Raw genomic sequence first — 9,917 nt, forward strand, 5'->3', positions numbered from 1 at the left:
GGTAAGGTTCTATAACCCAAACTCTTAATTGCTATATATAACTAGGATAGACCATCATAAGGGTAATCCATGAGTTTGGGAGTGGATATCTTGCATGCATGAGTTCTTAAAGTATTTGGTGAGGTTTTGAGCCAAGGATAGGATGAGGGATGGTAGGATCTTTCACAAATAGTTTTAAAAGCATAACGCCTTCTTAGTGTTTGAAAATATGCTCAAAGGAGCTAGAACTATGATCACCTCTCTAATTTGTGGTTCGATTTGTCATGTTCCTAAGAGATTGACGTTGCGAAGAGTCTTGGAGTATAGTAGGACTTAAGGAAAGCTCAATTGAGGTATATAGGCTAAACTTTCTCTCTCGGAAGTGAATTCCATATTGTTTTGTAAGTTTAAGTGTGGTTTGTCTACCAAAATGGTATAACCTTGAGTCATATTTTAAATAAAGGTTAGTATACTAATCGGGTGAGAAGACTTTGATCTGTTTAATGCTCCTAGTTGCTCTTATGTGTACTAAGTGCCTTGATTGAATGTGCCATTTGTTGATAAACTCTAAAGATGTTTGGAGATGAATCGAATGAGAAAATGTGAAATAAATTATGAAATAAGCCTGGACTCAACTCTTATGAACTAACTTCAAAAATAGAATGGCCTAAAGGCCTTGTTCCTGAACTATGCCCATAAATAGTTGTTTTAGATAATGTTTTGCCTTATAAATGCATTACATGTAATGCTAGTCCTTACACATTCCGATGTTGAAATTGTGCATTTGTCATGATGGAAAAATGGATAATTCAAGGATAATTGAGGTTATTGCTTGCTTATTACTTCGATATGTATTTCAATTATTGGTTGGCATGTTCCCTTTTGGGAAGAATCCTTTGTGTTTGATGATTTTACTACTATTGACTCAAAACTATATGATTTCTAGAATATTCGGTACATTGATATTGGTTGGTGATCCTTGAAAATAAAGGAGATGGAAAAATGTGGAAAACCAAATGCGGCCTTCGTGCCATGAAAAGAGGAATATTGTGAAAGGCCCAAAGGGCCAAAGAAATACTATTATCGAGAGAGATTGAGGTCATTAATAAAAACTATAAAATGTGAAAGGTATTGAGGTAAGCATGGTTGTGTTTATGCTATATTTGTATACTTGTATTTATACTACAATTGTGTGCAATATCAAATCAAATCATAAAATGTTTTTGGGAGTATCATTAGCAAAACCGAGGAAGGGTGGGTCATAAGGCTCACACCCGAAACTACACGTGCCGGTGTAGAGATGGATCATGGTTATTCCCCTTAATTGGGATGAACTTGGTAACATTTATAAATTGGTAACGCCAACCCACACAACATATGTGGGAAGACAGCCTAGCCGATCGGGTCGTGATCGGAAGCCATACCGCACACACGGTGGTATTGTGTTGGGAATCAAAAACTGGAAATTGTGATTGTGGTACATGTCTCCAAAGGGACGACCTAGCCGATCGGGTCGTAATAGGACTCCGTGCTAACAAAGATGGTGGTATAACTCATATCGATGCTAATGATCTCCCAGCCAAAAATTATATATATTATTTTCGTAAACTAGAAGACTAACATGTTTCAAATTGGATGCTAGTATATTGTTGATTTTGACTTACTATTTTGTGGTTTCTTTGCTTGTATGGTTATTCTATTCTGAAAGAGGACTTTTAGCCTTACATACTAGTGATATTCGACGGCACTAACGTCCCTTTTGTCGGGGGCGCTGTATTGTTTAATGATACAGGTGGTTCCATAGTGGGCGACATCGGCCAGTGATAGCGGTACTCTCTTCCTAGCAGTCTTGGTGAGCCCCACTCCATCCTGGGGTCATGTCATGTATCTTTTGTTCATTTTCTCATCACGTTTTGAGGTATAGCCGGAGCCTTGTTGCTGGCATTTTCCTATTACTCTTCTATTATATTTAGAGGCTCCGTAGACTGTTTGTGGGTGGTGGTTGATGTTAGGAGTCCAGACTAGAAAAGTTGGTACTTGATAAGCATGTTTTTCATTAAACTTGTAAACTTGTAATATTTTATAAACTATGAATGAAGTCATTAACGAAAATGAAATGAAAGTTGCTAATGGAAGATTGCTTAGTGTTTTGATAAATGGGATAACATTCCCTCTTTATTCACGAACTAGCTTGGGTAGAATGAATCTAACAGATTTGCTCAGTCAGGTTTACTCGGTTGAGCGCTAGTCGCGTTTCACGATTTTTGGGGCATGACAACTCTGCCAGGGCCATGCGGTATGGTGGAATAGAAATGGGCTGAGTGCCCGGAGACAAATCAATACAAAAGTCAATATCCATGTCCGGTGGCATCCCTAGGAAGTCTGCAAGAAGCACTTCTGGAAACTCCCGAACAACAGGTACATAATCCATGGAAGGAGCCTCCGCACTAGAATCATGAACATAAGCCAAATAAGCCAAACACCCCTTCTCAACCATACGCCGAGCCTTCATATAAGAGATAAACATGTTGGTAGAATGACCAGGAGTCCTACTCCCCTCTAATCGAGGCAACCCCAACAAGGCTAAGGTCACGGTCTTGGCATGACAGTCCAATATAGCATGATAAGGTGACAACCAATCCATCCCCAAAAATGACATCGAAATCAACCATATAGAGAAGTAGGAGATCTACGCTAGTCTCAATACCCCCAATAATAACCACACACAAATGATAGACACGATCTATAGTAATAGAATCCTCTACCGGCGTGTACACATACACGAGAGCACTCAAAGAATCATGAGGCACAATCAAATATGAAGCAAAATAAGATGACGTATAGGAGTATGTAGACCCTGGATCAAATAAAACTGAAACATATCTACTATAAACTGAAACAATACCTGGTGATAACAGCATCGGATGATTCAGCCTCAGACATGTCTAGGAAAGCATAACATCGGGGCTAGGGCCCACCACTCTGAACCATATCCCTAGGACGGCCTCCTGCTGGCTGGACTCCACTTCTAGCAGTCTGGCCTCCACCTCTAACGGCCTGACCTCCACCTCTAGCTCCATGTCCTCTACCTCTCTAACCCATACCTCTAGCTGACTACGCGGGTGGTGCCGGGATCATGGCATGAGAACCTTGCTGCTGTGGCTGAACACCCACTAATCTTAGACAGGTCCTTCGGATATGCCCATACTCCCTATAGTCGAAATATCCATCCTGATATTGCGGATGTGGAAACTGAGACTGACCTTGACGAGTTGACTAACCGTAATAATAACTCTGAAGAGGAGGTGCTTTGATAGGAGATGGTGGTGTACTATAAATTGGCTACCCTGAAGGAGGTACATAAGGACCATGGCTCCCTAAAGCTCCATGGGATATCTGAAGTATTGAATGAAATGGCCTGGGGGGATGGCCCCTACCAAAAGTACCCCCGGCCTCCAGATGAGTCCCCACTGAATCCACCGGAGTGACGAGGCCTCTTGTCGAACCCCTGACCACTCCCCTGAGCTAGAACTATTTGTCTGGCCATATTGGTTGTATCCTGGAAAGAAATCTCACTCCCTATCTCCTTAGCCATATACAATCTGATAGGATGAACAAGTCCCTTAATAATTCTCCTCACTCTCTCTCTTTAAGTAGGAAGTATAAGAAGAGCATGACGGGCCAAATCAACAAATTTAGTCTCGTACTGAGTGACAATCATAGAACCCTGCTGAAGGCGCTCGAACTACCTCCGATAGTCCCCTCTCTAAGTGATAGGAAGGTACTTCTCCATAAATAGTTGAGAGAACTAGTCCTAAGTAAGAGTTGGAGACCTAGCTGGTCTGGCCAAACAAAAATCCCTCCACCATTTCTTGGCAGAACCTGATAGACGAAAGGTAGCAAAGTCAACCCCACTGGTCTCCACTATCCCCATGTTCCGTAATACCTTGTGACAATTGTCCAGATAGTCTTAGGGATCCTCTGAAGATATACCGCCATAGGTAGTGGTGAAAAGCTTGGTAAACCTATCCAATCTCCACAATGCCTCAGAAGACATAGCTGATCCATCGCCGATCTGTGTTGCAACACCCGGCGGAACTACCCCAATTGGTTGAGTTGCTGGAGTCTGAAACTGGGGAGCCATCTGCTCCAGAGTATGAGTAGCGGGAGTCTGTGCTCCTCCCCCAGCCCGAGAGACAACTGGTGCTACAGGGAATATGTCGGCCTGAGTAACACTCTCCATAAGGCCCACTAGACAAACAAAAGCATCCTAAAGTACCGGGATAGCGATGAATCCCTCTAGAACCTAAGCTGGCTCTATTGGAATGGTCTGGGCTGGAGCCTCCTCATCAAACTCTCCCTGAGGCTCTGCCGCTAGTGCTGCTTCCCGAGCTCTAGGCTGAGCCCTGCCCTTGCCTCGGCCTCTAGCATGGCCTCGGCCTCGTCCTCTGCCCCCCGTAGGAGCTGCCACTGGGGGCTCTAGCTGCTGCTTAGCTAAAGGAGAGGTACGTGTTCTCGCCATCTGCAAAGGAATAAGAGTATAGAGTTCAATTAGCATTGAGAGCACAAATCGCACGACAAAGAAAAATAGAAGTGAATTTGTTCCTAAACTCTGTAGCCTCTGGGGGATAAGCATAAACATCTCCGTACCGATTCCTCAGACTCAACTAAGCTTGTTCGTGAATTGTAAGACCTAGGCAACCTAGTGCTCTGATACCAACTTGTCACGACCCGGAATTCCTACCATCGGGACCGTGATGGTGCCTAACATCGCACTTGCTAGGAAAGCCAATGTTAGAGTTTTATTCACCATTTTTTCTTTACATTTCATAGATTAAAATTAACAAAGTTAAATCAAGCTGAAATAAATGTGGAAGTACGTAATTCACCTGTTATCTATATACTATTAATAATACCATAATTGTTACCACCCAAAACCTGGTGTCATAATCCACGAACATACTATGAATATCTACAAACATTGGTCTAAAACAAATTACATCTGTTTCGAAAGAAAAGAAAACAGGAATGTAGAAACATATGAGGGGATTGCAGGGCCTGCGGACGCCAGCAGGACTACTTTGGGTCTCCTAGATGAAATGTCTGCAATCGATCTCTCGATCAATCACTACTAGCTCCAAAATCTGCACAAAAGGTGTAGAGTGCAGTATTAGTACAACCCCATGTACTAGTAAGTGTCGAGCCTAACTTCAACGAAATAGTGACGAGGCTACATCGGGGCAGTTACAATATAACCTGCATATTGTGCATAATAAAACAGAAAGAAGAACGGAACAAATGAATAGTAACTTGCAAGGAAAGAATACAAAACTCCAGTATCTCATCAGTAACTAGCTATAGCCAATCCTTAAATGTAAAGCCAAATTACAGAATAACTTGCACAAAAGAAGAAAGGTACATAAACACATAAACTGATGTGGCGTGCATCCCGATCCCACCATATAATCAATATCAATGTGAATATTCATCCTTATTATTCCATTTCAATCCACCCTTATTCCTCCTGTTGCGGCGTGCAACCTGATCCCATAGTACAATAGTAATTTATCCTTATTTCTTCTCAACATACCACCCTTTACTCTTGTTGCAGCGTACAACCGGATCCCACCAGACAATATTAATTCACCATTATTCCTCCTTAATATATCACCCTTATTCCTCTTATTGTGGCATACAACTCGATCCCACCACATCAGTACCAATCACACAATAAGAACAAGAATTTTACAATTTAGCTCAAAACCCTCCACAATATTTAAGACTCAAATCAAAGCAAACAGAAGCATATACAATTATGAAACTTCACTCAATTGATACCACATAGTGAGACCAACCAAAATATACCATGAAATACCGATAAACCAACTTAAACCAATAATTAAATATAATGAAACTACGAAATAGTTAATACCTTCAATAAAGAAAATAACATTTAACAAGAAACAATTAAACGTGGAAACAACAATAAGCATGTAGCAATTAAGACGGGAAGATAATACATTAAGAACGGGAAAAGAAACAGGCTAAATAGATAATTTGGCAGCGCATAGGTACTCTTCACCTCACCTATACGCCACACACATGGATTTTCACATAGCAATTAAGTCGGGGATCTCTAATCCCTCAAGTCAAAGTTAGACACAACACTTACCTCAATCCAACGGCCAACTCAACGCTCTATTATCGCTTTTCCTCTAATTTCTGCCTCCGAACCACTCGTATCTAGTTATAATTAACTTAACAACATCAATTATTGCTAAATAAATCAATTCCAATACATAATTATAAGTTTTCCAATATTTTCCCCAAAAAGTAAAAAATTGTCCCCGAGCTTGCTTGGTCAAAACCCGAAATTCAGACCAAAATCTGATTATACATTCACCCCAAGCCCGGATATGCAATTGATTTTGGAATCCGACCTCAATTTGAGGTCTAAATCCCCAAATTTCAAAATCTCTAATTTCTATCGAAAAATCCCCAATTCCACCATGAAAAACCCTAGATTCTAGGATGAAATCTTATAAAAAGAGGTAAAAGATTGAAAGAAACTAGTTAAGTATCACTTATGATTTGGGGAAGAAAAAATCTTTAAAAAATCGCCTATTGTGGTTTAGGTTTTGAAAAATGGGAGAATGAATGAAATCCTGTCTAAGTCCCTTTTTGCATAGTTGGAGATGTCGTATTTGCGACATGAGCTTCGCAATTGTAAAGCTCGCAAATGTGAAACCTTTCGCATTTCTACTTCTGTCACAAATGCCAACATATTGTTCGCAAATGCGGAGTAGTGATCGCAATTGCGACCACCTTCTTCGCAAGTGCGAAGAATCCCTTCCCCATATCAACTTCGCAAATGCGAAGGGTTGTTCGCATTTGCGAACATAGGCTGGCCAAGCTTCTCTTCGCATTTGCGATGAGAAGCTCGCAAATGCGACCTCAACAGTAATCGCAAATGCAAACCTTGATCTCGCATTTGTGAGGTGTAAGGACCGCAATACAGCTAAAGAACACCAGTAATTTGTTTTCTAAGTTTCTTTCACTCCGTAGCCTATCCGAAACTCACCCGAGCCCTCGAGGCTCTAAACCAAACATATACACAAGTCTTAAAACATCATACAAACTTGTTCGTGTGATCAAATCGCTAAAATAACATCTAAAACTACGGATTTAACAATAAAACACATGAAGCTCTTAAGAACACTTGAAATCCCTCTTTTCTCAACCGGATGCCCGAATCACGTCAAATCAACTTTGATTTTTACCAAAATTCACAATCATGACTTAAATATTATTTTAAACCTATATCGGGCTCGGGAACCAAAATACGGCCCTGATACCAACAAGATCAAACATTAATCAAATTCTTTAAATCATTAGATTTTCGTACTTACTCAGGATAGGGACCTTCGAATTCGATTTCGGGCATATGCTCAGGTCCTATATTTCAATACGGACCCACCGGGACTGTCAAAGTACGAGTCCAAGTTAGTTTACTCAAAACGTTAACCGTAGTCAACTAAATTTACTTTTAAAGGCAAAAATTAGTATTTTTCTCAAATTTGCACATAAAATCTTACCGGAAATGCGCCCGGACTGTGCACGTAAATCGAGAAGGAATAAAATAAGGTTTTGAAGGACTCAAAACATGAAATCGAGCTCTAAATCATAAGATGACCTTTTGGGCCATCACATTGAAGTTAGTATAGATTTGAGGAAAATCCTACTGGGCAGGTCGTGATTTTTACTCTCTTGAGCAAGGAGGTTTTCCACGTAAAAATCTTTGTGTTGATTACTTTTTCGCAATTATTCTTATTTGAGTCTGCTTATCTACTTCAAAGAACATATTTAACCCCCTTCTTGTGCCTAAGTGTAGTTCTAATTAACAATAACTCATAATGAAATACTCAAATCATTCATACAATCCTCAAGAGTTATAGCATGAATAATATTATTTTAACTCAATTGTCAAATGACGACATCATGGTCAGTAAAAGAAATTTGCAGTCTTTCAATGGATATTCATTCAATATGCAACACAAGTCTGTATGTTGACTAAGAAATATAAAAGTTTTTAGGTGCATACTATGGCTTAATTAAAAAAAATTTACTTCATGCAAAATCTCCAAAAGTAAACATAATTACAGCACAATAAGAAGAACTAAAAAAATATGGTTATGGATAAAAAGAATTACTTGTAGTTTCAAAATAAAGGCAGAAACTTGATCTCTCATGTACCATAAATCATGATCTCTCAACCAACACATATTTCCTTTCAATTAGTTCAGTTTCATTAGTTTTCTTTCCTTAGAACATAATCACATCTACTAGTCTGACTATTTCAAGTCGTTCAAGGCTTGAAAGTAATGTAGCAAACATCAAAACAAAAGAGTGGAAACAAATAGGTTTCAATACAGCTTATTAAAATTAAATTCGAAAATTATTTCTATTTAGATCATTTCTTAGATTATGCTGAATATATTAAATACATTTTTTCTTTACTTTATTAAGTTTAACACATTTGATTAGTTTAACACATTTGATTTAGTAATATCCGGCCAATATCTAGTGGTTTGAGAAAGAAATCGAGACATTCAGAAAGAGAGTTGTCGCCGATAAATTTCCCTCCACGGGGCAGGGTGTGGATCATTGTTGTATACTTTATTGTAACATACAAATATGAGCAAGAAGACAATACATGCACTCTCTTCCTTGATAAACTAAATATAATTTATTCAATACACCATTTTTCATCATCCACTAAGTCATAGAAGTACTTATGTTATTCCTATGTTCTCAAACTACATTATTTTGCTCCAATTTATCTTCAAACATTGATAGGCTCAACAAACAGCAGGTTAATCTTGTCTTTAAATTCACCTTGGGCACTTGAAAAATTATTTTCTTTGAAAATATATGCCACACGTGATATATTTATAACCAGTTCGAGGATAAATGCTGGTACTTCGTCATGAGTAGAACAAAGAAAGTCCTTTTTCATGTCTTTCCATGCATTGGTTATTTTCTTTTGAGCCTCGACATATACATCTTGCTTTGAACCTCCAAATTCTTTCATGTAGCATTCTATGAATGAAGCTATATGTTTTCTTTCTTGTTCCAACTGCACTCAATAGATTTCAATACTCAATATAAATATTATATGTTTAGGGCGTGTTGAGAATATAACTAAGTAAATCAAAAGAGAACTCACTCCGACAACTTAAGCTTTTAGATGAGATGATTATACAATTTATTTTTATAAGGAAAAAAGTTGTGAACTAGAAATTGAATATATTGTAGTACTTACATTATGTCCAATACAATCGTCCTTTAATCTGTTGATTGTTGATGAAGCTCGAAGAATTAAAGGTTCATTTATTATCCATTCAAAGGTCTCTTTGGTTATAGGTTCCTCCATAAGAGCCAAGGAAATTGTTGCACCCATCATACAAGTAGTAGTTATATTTGCATTCTTCATATACTCAACATATTTTGGAATATAGCCAGCATTTAACCATTGTGCTTCCTTGAAAAATGCTCTAGCCACCTTTTTCATCTATGAAGGAAAATAAAAATAAAATGTAGAACTTATAATGTTGAAGATATAATTAAGTGAATAATTAAAATTGTATTCTCTCTAACGTCTTAATCATTAAGATTTTAGATGAAGCGGTCATACAATTCTACATTACAAAGCTCCTATACCCGTATCAAAAATAATTTTCGCGTGCTTGGCACATGAAAACAACATCAGGCTCACATGTAAAGGGGCTTGTTGAAAATATAATTAAGAAAAATATGTATTTTGTCCTAGTATAGTTTCAACTTTTAGACGAGAGGGTCACACAATTCTTCTTAAGTGTATACATCAAGTCTTATTTTAGATTTTGGATGTTTCCTTTCCCACTACTCTTTTTATTTCT

This window comes from Nicotiana sylvestris, chromosome 1 (genome assembly GCF_000393655.2).
Source record: "Nicotiana sylvestris chromosome 1, ASM39365v2, whole genome shotgun sequence".
NCBI classification, from domain to species: domain Eukaryota; kingdom Viridiplantae; phylum Streptophyta; class Magnoliopsida; order Solanales; family Solanaceae; genus Nicotiana; species Nicotiana sylvestris.